This window comes from Hyla sarda, chromosome 7 (genome assembly GCF_029499605.1).
Source record: "Hyla sarda isolate aHylSar1 chromosome 7, aHylSar1.hap1, whole genome shotgun sequence".
NCBI classification, from domain to species: domain Eukaryota; kingdom Metazoa; phylum Chordata; class Amphibia; order Anura; family Hylidae; genus Hyla; species Hyla sarda.
In genome coordinates this window covers 75,223,293-75,236,482 of record NC_079195.1, presented here as the reverse complement: position 1 = coordinate 75,236,482, position 13,190 = coordinate 75,223,293, and the positions used below count along the sequence as shown (strand labels likewise).

At 50.2% G+C, this 13,190-nt stretch overlaps 1 long non-coding RNA gene across 1 annotated transcript in view; it reads right to left on the bottom strand.

The window, feature by feature from the left end:
- Positions 1-12,696, bottom strand: part of LOC130282144 (uncharacterized) — a 36,807-nt gene extending 24,111 nt beyond the window's left edge. Inside the window, exons 1-3 of the long non-coding RNA XR_008846256.1 lie at positions 12,638-12,696; positions 11,892-11,939; positions 4,656-4,677 (exon numbers count right to left, since the gene is read on the bottom strand). This is a non-coding gene — a long non-coding RNA (uncharacterized LOC130282144). The remainder of the gene's footprint in view (positions 1-4,655; positions 4,678-11,891; positions 11,940-12,637) is intronic.
- Between the last annotated feature and the right edge of the window lie 494 nt (positions 12,697-13,190).

Genomic DNA, 13,190 nt, shown 5'->3' with positions numbered 1-13,190 from the left:
AAAAAAGCAAGTACAACGGGACAAGCTCCATACTATCAAGGACACGGACTTACAGCTTTGCAGGATCTTTAAGTGGAGACAAGAACTTCCCTCTGGGCAGAGATTCTGAGTACACTCCCCATCAGGATTTTAGTAAGTGAGCTTCTATCACTATTTTGTAGTTTTTATTATTAGAGCGCAGATACATATTTATATATATTGTATACAGCTCCTTTTTTTGTGGTTTTAGCCGAGATCCACCTGTTGTATCTATTCAGTGCTGGTGTTATCTTTTCATTTTGTTATACGGACTAATAAGTTATATGTGAAATATAACTTATATCTCTGAATGTGCCGTCCTGTAGGGGGCGGTGAAAGGCAGGGAGAAGATGGAGTAGGCTTCCCAGCAGCACAGAGTATTTCTAGCAGGAACTGTAGTGAAGAAGACAGTCTGCCTCACTACAGTTCCCTCCAGAAATACTCTGTGCTGCTGTGCTATTTCTTTAATAAATCTAAGAGGCCTCAGCCTCCCCCAAGCAGGGGGCAAAAAAGCAGGAGGTAAAGTGTGTGGCTTGTAAATGGACCAGTTGCTATTTTTTACCTGCCTTTCACCGCTTACTATATGATGGCACAGTCAGACATGAGTTATATATCTGACTGTGCCATCATGTAGTGAAAAGTGAAAGGCAGGTACTCCTGTGAAAAACTTTTTTTTTCTTTTTTTAAATCATCTGATGCTAGAAAGTTAAATTACTTTGTAAATTACTATTAAAAACCTTAAACCTTCCAGTACTTATTAGCGGCCGTATACTACAGAGGAAATTCTTTTCTTTTTGGATTTCTCTTCTGTCACGACCACGGTGCTCTCTACTGACACCCCTGTCTATGTCAGGAACTGTCCAAAGCAGGAGAAAATCCCCATAGCAAACATATGCTGCTCTGGACATTTCCTAAAATGGACAGAGGAGTCAGCAGAGAGCACTTTGGTCGTGACAGAAAAGAAATCCAAAAAGAAAATAATTTTCTCTGTAGTATGCAGCCGCTAATAAGTACTGGAAGGATTAAGATTTTTTAATAGAAGTAATTTACAAATCTGTTTAACTTTTTGGCACCAGTTGATTAAAAAAAAATCACCTCTTAAGAGTACCCCTTTAAGGTGAGTGGAGGCTGGAGCCAAGTTGGACTGGGTATCACAGACAGAGATCCCAAGTTGGCATAAAAAGAAGGATAGTTTAGTGTTTTTAAGCGCTTGGTGTAGTTAAGGTGATTGGCATTGCTATCCCTCAAAGAACACCATAGCCTCAAGCGCACTGCACCCCCTATTCTATGGCAAATATTCATAGACATACTGGGTGGAAATAGGGGCAGGGCAGAGGTGGGGCCAGGGCTGGAGTCTCGCTGGGGGCCCTTGCTGTCACGATGCCGGCTGGCAGGTAGTGGATCCTCTGTGCCAGAGAGGGATAGCGAGGACCGTGCTAGTGGACCGGTTCTAAGACACTACTGGTTTTCACCAGAGCCCGCCGCAAAGCGGGATGGTCTTGCTGCGGCGGTAGTGACCAGGTCGTAACCACTAGCAACGGCTCACCTCTCTGGCTGCTGAAGATGCTGATGATGCTGAAGAAAGGCGAGGTACAAGGGAGTAGGCAGAAGCAAGGTCGGACGTAGCAGAAGGTCGAGGCAGGCAGCAAGGATCGTAGTCAGGGGCAACGGCAGGAGGTCAGGAACACGGGCTAGGAACAGACAAGGGAACGCTTTCACTAGGCACTGAGGCAACAAGATCCGGCAAGGGAGTGCAGGGGAAGTGAGGTAATATAGGGAAGTGCACAGGTGATCACACTAATAGGTAATTGGAAGATTGGGCCAGGCACCAACATTGGTGCACTGGCCCTTTAAATTGCAGAGACCCGGCGCGCGCGCGCCCTAGGAAGCGGGGCCGCGCGCGCCGGGACAGGACCGACGGAGAGCGAGTCAGGTACGGGGACCGGGGTGCGCATCGCGAGCGGGCGCCACCCGCATCGCGAATCGCACCCCGGCAGGAGGCGGGACCGCAGCGCACCCGGTCAGTGGATCTGACCGGGGCGCTGCAGCAACGGGGATGAGGCGAGCGCTCCGGGGAGGAACGGGGACCCGGAGCGCTCGGCGTAACAGTACCCCCCCCCTTGGGTCTCCCCCTCTTCTTGGGGCCAAAGAACCTGAGGAAAAAAAAGTCAATTTTTCCGTGAAGAGGTCCGATGCACATTAGGAGGGGTTCTGTGCGGAAACGCATGAGACTGGTCACAGGGACGTAGAACCTGTTGATAAGAGAGGCCAAAAAAAATTTTCCTGCAGATCCGGAATCCAAGGGGACCATAGTAGAGAAGGAGAAGGTAGAGGCAGATATCCGCACAGACACAGTAAGGCGTGGAGAAGCAGAGTTGACATCAAGAACTGTGTCACCTTTGTGCGGAGTCAGCGTACGTCTTTCCAGGCGGGGAGGACGGATAGGACAATCCTTCAGGAAGTGTTCGGTACTGGCATAGTACAGGCAAAGATTCTCCATGCGGCGTCGTGTCCTCTCTTGAGGTGTCAAGCGAGACCGGTCAACTTGCATAGCCTCCGCGGCGGGAAGCACAGGAACGGATTGCAGAGGACCAGAGGAGAGAGGAGCCGGGGAGAAAAAACGCTTCGTGCGAACAAAGTCCATATCCAGGCGGAGCTCCAGACGCCATCCGGAAGAACGCATGTCAATGCGAGTGGCAAGATGAATGAGTTCATGTAGGTCAGCAGGAGTCTCTCGTGCGGCCAGAACATCTTTAATGTTGCTGGATAGGCCTTTTTTAAAGGTCGCGCAGAGAACCTCACTATTCCAGGACAACTCGTAAGCAAGAGCACGGAACTGAATGGCGTACTCGCCAATGGAAGAAACACCCTGTTCCAGGTTCAGTAGGGCAATCTCGGCAGAAGAAGCTCGGGCAGGCTCCTCGAAGACACCACGGACCTCAGCGAAGAAGGACTGGACTGTGGCTGTGGCAGAATCATTGCGGTCCCCATCAAACTTGTCCGGCAGGGACAAGCAGGGGTTAGGAACGGCCGGTTGCTGCGGAGGAGTTGCAGGAGCCGGCGGAGGAGATGGTTGTTGCAGCTGTAGCTGTGACTGAAGTTGCTGTATCTGCGGCAGCAGCTGCTGTGACTGAAGTTGCTGTATCTGCGGCAGCAGCTGCTGTAACTGTGAGTGAAGACGCTGTGTCTCGGAGATCAAGTATGACAGCTGTTGATCTCGTTGGGCGATCTTTCCGCCAAATTTGTCCGGCAGGGACAAGCAGGGGTTAGGAACGGCCGGTTGCTGCGGAGGAGTTGCAGGAGCCGGCGGCGGAGAAGGTAGTTGCAGCTGTAGCTGTTGCTGTATCTGCGGCTGCAGCTGCTGTATCTGTGACTGAATACGCAGTGCCTCGGAGGTCAAGTATGCCAGCTGTTGATCTCGTTGCGCTATCTGTTGCGACTGCTGGGCGATCTGACGAGCTTGCTGGGCGACCAGCGTAGGGAGGTCAGCGACAACTGGCAGAGGAACTTCAGCGGGATCCATGGCCGGATCTACTGTCACGATGCCGGCTGGCAGGTAGTGGATCCTCTGTGCCAGAGAGGGATAGCGAGGACCGTGCTAGTGGACCGGTTCTAAGACACTACTGGTTTTCACCAGAGCCCGCCGCAAAGCGGGATGGTCTTGCTGCGGCGGTAGTGACCAGGTCGTAACCACTAGCAACGGCTCACCTCTCTGGCTGCTGAAGATGCTGATGATGCTGAAGAAAGGCGAGGTACAAGGGAGTAGGCAGAAGCAAGGTCGGACGTAGCAGAAGGTCGAGGCAGGCAGCAAGGATCGTAGTCAGGGGCAACGGCAGGAGGTCAGGAACACGGGCTAGGAACAGACAAGGGAACGCTTTCACTAGGCACTGAGGCAACAAGATCCGGCAAGGGAGTGCAGGGGAAGTGAGGTAATATAGGGAAGTGCACAGGTGATCACACTAATAGGTAATTGGAAGATTGGGCCAGGCACCAACATTGGTGCACTGGCCCTTTAAATTGCAGAGACCCGGCGCGCGCGCGCCCTAGGAAGCGGGGCCGCGCGCGCCGGGACAGGACCGACGGAGAGCGAGTCAGGTACGGGGACCGGGGTGCGCATCGCGAGCGGGCGCCACCCGCATCGCGAATCGCACCCCGGCAGGAGGCGGGACCGCAGCGCACCCGGTCAGTGGATCTGACCGGGGCGCTGCAGCAACGGGGATGAGGCGAGCGCTCCGGGGAGGAACGGGGACCCGGAGCGCTCGGCGTAACACTTGCTTTATTTGGTCCGGGGGCCCTGAGTGGTGTCAGTCCGCCCCTGCCTGTGTTATTAAGATATTTGTTTCATAGACAATGGGTGAGATAGAGGGCAGGCACTAGGGGCAGACTTGTTGTTGGGCACGGGAGGGGGGGCAGTCCTTGAGCTGTGTAAGCCCTACTCTGGACATCATCGCCACCTGACAAATCTCATGGACAAATAATGGGGTCTGTTGGTTCCCATTATGGCATCTGTCATCTATTTTACTCAGCACATTTTTTGTTTGCCGAATATGCAGAAAACCATAAGCCTCCAATACAGATATATCACAGTATTATAGTCACAAAATGAGACAAATGTATCATAGAATATCAGTACTTACAAGCCATCATTTTCTCTAGAGTCTGTAATAGTAAAGAAAAGAAAAAGGTTTAAGCAGAGAAGTATATAACGTAATGGAAAGATTTCAGATTGTACATTGTCTATAATTTAAAGGCCTCCATTGTACTTTACTTTTTAAATGAATGGTTTTTAACCCCTAGAGGACACAGGAAGTAAGTGTACTTAGCGCACCATTTACGTCATGCACATGTTGCGCTCATTTCATAGATGGCGGGTAGCAGACGGGACCTCACCACGATTGAAGGACATCACTGAGCAAGTTAACTTCCCTTTGGATGCCATGATCAGTGCTCATCATGGCATCAAATGCAATTGCGGGGCTTTGGAGAGCAGCACAGAGGAGGGTAAGAGACCTCCGGTTGCCATCTTCAATCATGTGACTCTCTGTAATCATGCTGCGGGTGGACCGATAAGTGAAGGTGGTGGCCGGAGGTCACTTACCCTTCTCAGTGCAGCTCTTCGGGGATCCTCCTGTATAGTTTACCAGCACATGGGGTGTCCATATACATTGCCGATATAACTGATCAGTGTTATGCCACTGCATAACACTGATCAGTAATAGCAATAGAAAGATCGCTTTCAACAGTCCACTGTGGTGACTTAGAAAATATGAAACAATTAGTAAAAAAATAAAACTTAAAAAAAATATAAATAAGCCCCTCCCTCAATAATAATTCGAATCACCCCCCCTTTTCCCGTTTTACTAACAAAAAAATGTAAAAAAAAATAAAAAAAATTAATAAAAAAACACTTTTGGTATCGCTAGCGTGTGGAAAAGTCAGAACTATTAACTATAATGTTAATAACACTTTATGGTGAAAAGCATGAATGTAACAATATCCAAAAAGTCCAAAATTGCTGATTTTTGGTCATATCACACCCCAGAAAAAAATAGAATAAGACATTATCAGCCATACATATATACAGTGATAAAAACTACAGATGATGGTGCAAAAAAATAGCCCTCAAAACTGTATACACATAACTCAGGGATTGTCTGGATGCTGCTGACCCTTACAACACCCTTATTACCCTTCACCCTTCACCCCCCCCCCCCCCCCCCACAACACTCTGAGACACTGTTGGTGTAAAACGGCCACAGCAGACCAACTTTTATTAAACATTAACAAATTATAACCATAAATAACCGTACGAACATCATACATAACATAACAGCATAACAGGTATAACCTATCCTTAAACCAGAACTAGGGGAAAGACCTTGAGGCACCTCGCCCACTCTCTCCATCGTCAACCCACCTGAAAGGGACCTCCTTCTTCCTTCTTTACCCCAGGCCACAGGTCGCCGGACCCCGGGGCACCAATTTCAGAGTCTGTACCCCTCCTTGGGGCCCCATGCCCGCAAGGAAATCACCAAGCTGGGTGCCGCCACCCAGCCAACCAATCACTTCATCCATCATAAGTCTCCAAATGTGCCTCCAAGCCTTCCCCACCCCACTCCCGCTGCCGTGACAAATTATACAAAACAAAATACAGGGCAGACGGGTGGTAACGTTCTTCTGTGGCTCTGTCCTGCAGACTGTCCCCTCCTCTTCTGCCCCTCAGCCTTTTAACCCCCTGTCTACTCCTCCCCTGACCTCTCCCTGACCTCTTCCTGACCTGCACTTAACCCCTTCTCCTATTAACCCTTTCCTGCTGCTCAGACACCCCTTGTCATGAGCCCCTCCCATACAATTCTTTCCTGTCCAGGGCTTTCTTGACTCAGGGATTGTCTAGATGCTGCTGACCCTTACACCACCCTTATTACCCTTCACCCACCCCCCCCAATAACACTGTTGGTGTAAAACGGCCACAGCAGACCAACATTTATTAAACATTAACAAATTATAACCATAAATAACCGTATGAACATCATACATAACATAACAGCATAACAGGTATAACCCATCCTTAAACCAGAACTAGGGGAAAGACCTGGAGGCACCTCAACCACTCTCTCCATCCTCAATCCACTTGAAAGGGACCTCCTACTTTACCCCTGGCCGTAGGGGCACCAATTTCGGAGTCCGCACCCCTCATTGGGGCCCCATGCGAGCAAGGAAATCACCAAGCTGGGTGCCGCCACCCACCCAACCAATCACTTCGTCCATCATAAGTCTCCAAATGTGCCTCCAAGCCTTCCCCCTACTCCCGCCACAGACGACGGGTGTGACCCCTTACACCCCGCCGCTCCGCCACAAAACCACTGCCTGTTCCACTGCCTCATGAATTGCCAGAGTCCATAGTCCATATCCATGGCATTCAGATGAACCTCGTCTAAATCCATGAACTCTGACGACCCCCTTCCAAATCCCAGTGCCTCACTACCAACCCCATTCCTAGCTACGAACTTGCTGACATGCCAGTTCACCTTAGCCCGTGCCCTATTCAAGGACGCCACAGACCGAGCCTGCCACCACTTATGGCTGACCACAATGTCCGGCCATATCAGAATAATGCCAGGGAAAGTAGACCACAGCCGTAACATGTCCAGTTTCACATCCCGCATAACATCCCTGTACCTCCTCAACCCCAGGTCATTACCCCCTACGTGAAGCACCAGGACATCTGGGGCCCTGTCTAAGCAGAGTGGATGTGGGGCAAGATCCCCGTCCACAACATCCCCCCTTTCCCTAACCACCGTACCTGCGCCTCAGCTCAGGAGAACCCCAGCTGCCACCCATTTGGCCAAACAGCAGCACAAACCCCACCCTGAACCACATAGGGATGGCCCACAATACAGTTTAAAAATGATCCCGCACCTGTAACAGAAGAAGAACAGAAAAATAGCAACAAAAGAGTTTACAACAATTACGGATGAACATACAGCCTAAAATGTTCAGACTTCCACCGCCCAATACGTCTAATGGCCTCAAGATCAGACTCCACCATGACGCTTCCGTAGCCGCCTCAATACAGAAGGAATGCAAGCTAAAGGTACTTGCCTCACAACTCACCTCCCTCAAGCACTTCCAAAACACCCCCACAAACTGGAAATGGGAAAGGAAACTCCCATCCTCATGCAGCAGCATAGGACCCTAAACCCCAGGACGCACCAACATAAAATCCTTAAAGCACGCTACTGGGCACATAGCTGAAGCCCCATGCTCTGCCAGCCACACCAGCACCCCCCTACCCAGCTGATCCGTCTTAGACCTGCGCACCCAACATTCCAACACCCCCGCCTCCAGCCGTATATCAGCCTGTAACAAACCCCCTGACACCGAGTGACTAGGCGCCACCAATTCAGAGACCCAAAAAGCCCCAAAAAAGGCTAGCGCAAAAGCCAGCTGAAACAACTGCACCTCATACCCCGAAAAACACACCGATCCCAGAACACCCCCAACCGCACCAGCAGGGAAAAAAAACACCGGCCTCGAGTCCCAGAACACTGCCCCTTTGCGAAAACCCTGCAACGCCTGCCTGAACAAAAAGGATTTTGTAACATCACTCAAACTCCAAAACTTGAACCAAAAAGCAAGAGCCACCATCCGGCGGCTAATGCCCGAGGGCTTGACGCTCTCACCAAATGCCCGCCCCGCATAATATAACACTGCCACCTCACAATCCCGTTCCTCCCTAACACCTGACAACTGACGCAGCATAGCCTCCCAATCCACCCACCAACGACCCTACGCCGCCCAAGTAGCCCCACTCAAAGACCGCTGTACCAAACTCATCGTCAAGGTCACACCAGCCCCCACATCCACTCTGGACAAGGGAGCCATCGGTCCTCCACCTCTGGGGCCAACTCTCGAAGCCTGTCCCACTGGAAATGAGAAATAGCATCAGCGGCAGAGTTCTGAACCCCTGGCACATGCTGCGCCACAAAATGAGCATTCAACTCCAACCACATGACCACCAGAGGGGAGCTAGCTGTCTGTGCATTAATGGCCTGCAGCCCCCCCAAATTATCACATTGAAAGCACACCCGCCAGTTGGGTATGGGGATACCTCAACAGCAACCACTATGGCGAACAGTTCCAGGATCGCCAGCTGCCTTCCACTCCTCAGGCCATGCCCCCGCACACCACTGCCCCCGGAAGTATGCCCCAAACCACAGCTCCCAGCCGCATCGGTGTACAGCTCCAAGTCTCCACTGGAGATCGGATGTTCAAACACCACCAAACTCCCGTTGAACCTGCCCAAGAAGTCCTTCCAAACCCCCAAATTTTTCCGCAACTCAGCTGGTGTGGCCTGCGCATGCCTCCAGTAGCAGCCGCCAGACGTCGACAGAACACCCTCCCCATAGGCATGATGTGACAAGCAAAGTTAAGATGGCCCAACAAAGACTGGCCCTCCCGTAGCCTCAGCTTGTGCACTTTCCATTCCTGGTCAACCTCACCTTTCAAAGCCTTGAGCTTATCGGCAGGCAGCCGACACATGGCTACCGTGTTGATAACAATCTCCAAAAAACTAAACGTCGTTGCCAGCCCATCTGTTTTTTCCGGAGCCAAGGGGACCCCGAACCACCGAGCTATGCGTTCCATAACTTGCAACAAAATTGCACACACCCTCGACCCCACTGGACCTTAAAACAAAAAATCGTCCAGATAGTGGAGCACAGAATGAACCTGGGCCTCCTAGCGCACCACCCATTCCAAAAATGTGCTGAAGTGTTCAAAATATGCGCAAGAAATGGAAAACCCCATGGGCAAACAAAGGTCAACAAAAAAACAACCCTCACAAGAACAACCCAACAGCGGAAAACTGTCCGGATAAACTAGCAGCAACCGAAACGCGGCCTCAATGTCCGTTTTCGTTAACAGCGCTCCCCGGCCATACCGCCGCACCCAAACCAGCGCCTGATCAAAGGAAGTGTAAGACACGGAACAAAGCTCTGGGTCAATTCCATCATTCACCGACCCCCTTCTGGGTAGGACAGGTGATGAATCAGGCAAAATTTGTTCGGCTCTTTCTTTGGCACAAGGCCCAAAGGGGAAACCCGCAAGCCAGGCAAAGGAGGAGAGTCAAACAGACCTGCCATTCGCCCCAACGCTACCTCCTTACCCAGCTTTTCCAGCACCAGCCCAGGCTGAGCCTGTCCTGAAACAAAGTTGCGAACCCACCCTTCAACCGGCCCCGCCGTAACACTCGGAATCCTAAAACCCCAGGAAAACCCTTCCCCCAAGAGCGCCGCCACCTCCCTATTTGGGTACCTGGAGAGGAAAGGCGCCATATTTTCCACCATGACCAGGGTCACCCCCATTTTGGTCAGAATCCTCGCCCTTTCCCCAACCCTTTTTGAAGCACTGGGCAAGCCCATGAGCTCCCCCGCACCCGGAACACTCGTGTTTGATACAGCACTCCGTTCCAAACTTACAGGACCCCTCGTTAAACTTCCAACACAGTAATTTAGCTCCCCCTGCTGATCGCCCAGATCCCGCGCCGGAACCCTCGACGCCCTCCCGAAAGGGCTGCTGCCCACCCCGCGGCGCCGCAATAAGCTTCATCCAAAGACTGATGTCTTTGTGATCCCACTGCAGCAACGGCATGACCGCCATGCGCTGCCGAAACTGCTCATCATAGCGCAGCCGTCCGGCCGTACACTCTATACACCTCCCCCACTGAGTCGAGATAACAAAAGAGACTGGAACAATGCTTCGGCGCCTTTTCCCCAATCCCACTGGCCAGTATCGGAAACGCCTGAAGCCAGTTGGAAAACTGAAACACCTGAAGAAGTATCAATCGGTACCGCCGCCATTCCTCCTCCTCTTACGCTTTGAATCCTCCGGCTTCTCCCAATCCAAATTAAACTTCTCAAGGGGCAAGAAAGAAAAAATCTCTACATATTTCCCTTTCCAAATCTTTTCATGGACCCCTGCCTTCAAATGAGCCTCCAGCGGCCTTTCAAAGCACACATATACTTCCCCTTTCACGGCGTCCACCAACCTGACCCAGCTACCAAACCTTCCGCAGTGCCATGGACCGCCACAGTCCCCCCCACCCCCTGACCACCAGGCATGCTGAACCCAGAGGAACCCCTACAGCCTGCGCACCCCATACTGACACCGGGGACCCACCAACCCCCCACCCTGCAGAAGGGCCTGCATCCCCTGCCATAACAATTGCAAACCCACCAGACTAGGTAAATTCCTCCCCCCCCCCCAAGGACCCAAAAGTAGGAGTGGACTCACCGGACCATTCTGGCATGGCTCCACCAGCGGCCGTCACTCCAGCAGGAACTGGACCAGGGGCACCCCCGCCCACAGAAGCAGTAGCAGCAGCAGCAGCAGAACTAGAAGCAGGGCCGACCGCCCTCTCCCGATCAGCACCTCCTCGCCAGGGCCAGACGCCCCCTCTCACAGCAGCCGGAGCAGGGGCATCCTTGCAGTGCCCGGAACCCCTAACGACATCCTCAACAGTAGCAACAGCAGCAGAAGCCAGGGGCAGCACCACCCCCACCACATCATCATCTAAATCATTGCCCGGAAAGCTGGAGGTGGGGCTAAGGGAACCCCCCCTCGCACTGCTGAGAACGCTCCTCCATTAGCCGGCTGCGACGTCCAGCAGCCGCCATGACGTCATCCCCACACAATGCCTGTGTTCCACCCACCAGGCCCGAGTCCTGCCGTCCTCCCCACCGGGAGACGGGGGCAGCTGCAGCCGCAGTCAAGCTCCGCCGGGCCCGCCTCCTCACTCCGTCAGCAGCCTGGGAACGGGCCGCACCACGACCAGTCCTCTCATTGTGCCGCCGCACCGGGGAGACGGGAATCGTTTTATTTATATTGACCCAAATAATAAAGATTACTTGTCAGTTTTACCAAAATGTGCACTGGGCAAAAACCTAAAATACCTTTTATGGTAAAATGAAAAGTGGCAAAAAAAAAATTCCCCCAAAAAAAAGCCCTCATATGTGTCTGTGTATGACTCTTAAAAGGCAAAACTGAAATTTGTAAAAACTGTGCATTGTATCGTTCCACTATTGTAGGTAAAAACTGTGCATTGGATTGGTCCACTATTGGAGGTAGAGACTGAACCAATGGACAGAGACAGTTGGGACTGTTGGGATGGGGGGGGGGGGGGGGGGGCGGGGGAGCCATCTTGCTTTTCTCTGGCGATCACAGTCTACAGACAATCCTATAAACTCTGATCCAAAGGGAAGGCAGAAATCTATGAGGACTATATGGATTGAAGCCTACACATGTGGTTTGTGTTTTTACCTATGGATTTAAATGGACACAAGTATATATTGTAAGTGTGAATAAGGCCTTACCTCCGCATACTCCATTATTTCCCTCATTTTGTTTATGCAGGCTTGAAGCTAAAAAAAAAATAACAAGAAATGTCTTTATTGTGGCTTTTTTGTTATTCTACAGTCTAGTGTTTTACATTGTGATTGATTTCAGTATCCTGTCCTGTCCTGTGGCCATCAGAATAAGATTATTATACAAATCTACTTGTGGATTATAATGGATTACAAAGTGATCTACTAATATATTATTATATAAAGTATTGAGGATTAAACATATAGGGGGAGATTTATCAAAACCCGTGCAGAGGAAAAGTTGACCAGATTGCTTCTTTCTTTGAAAAAAAAAAATGAAAAATGAAAGAAGAGATCTGATTGGTTGCTATGGGCAACTGGTTGAATTTTCCTCTGCACATGTTGTGATAAAGCTCTGCCGTGAACAATTCTATAACTGAGTGATCACTATGGTAACCTGGATATAAAATATAATCTAATACCTTCTCCCCATTCATAAATCTGCACAAATATAACACAGAGCGGTTCCTATTCTAATGTACAAACAGATACTACAAGTGTGAGTGAAGCCTTACATCAGTATCCCCAGTATATAAATATTCCCAGAATATAGGACACTAAAAAAGTAGGAAGAAATGTTTTCTCTAGTGTGGTTTCTATGTCACTGTACAGTATAGCGTTTTTATAATGCATTTATACTACTTTACCCCCATTCAGCATATATACAGTAATTCATAACTTTAATTCTGACTTACCTCCTCGGAAACTTGAGAATTCATTTTTTTTTTCTTTTTTCAGAAAAATCTGTAGAACTGAAGAATAGAAAACCGTTTTTACAATGGGCCTTATGTACTCTTCTATTTTATCAAAAACTCATATTAAGATGGCGGGCTCAGATATGGGGGATATCAGAATACAGAGTACAGAGAGCTTGTCATAAGGAGGGTGAAGCATATACAGGAGGTGGAAGATGGGAAATAATAAGGAGGGTGAAGAATATTCAGGAGGTGGAAGATGGGAAATAATAAGGAGGGTGAAGAATACACAGGAGGTGGAAGATGGGAAATAATAAGGAGGGTGAAGAATATACAGGAGGTGGAAGATGGGAAATAATAAGGAGGGTGAAGATTATACAGGAGGTAGAAGATGGGAAATAATAAGGAGGGTGAAGCATATACAGGAGGTGGAAGATGGGAAATAATAAGGAGGGTGAAGAATATACAGGAAGTGGAAGATGGGAAATAATAAGGAGGGTGAAGCATATACAGGAGGTGGAAGATGGGAAATAATAAGGAGGGTGAAGCATAT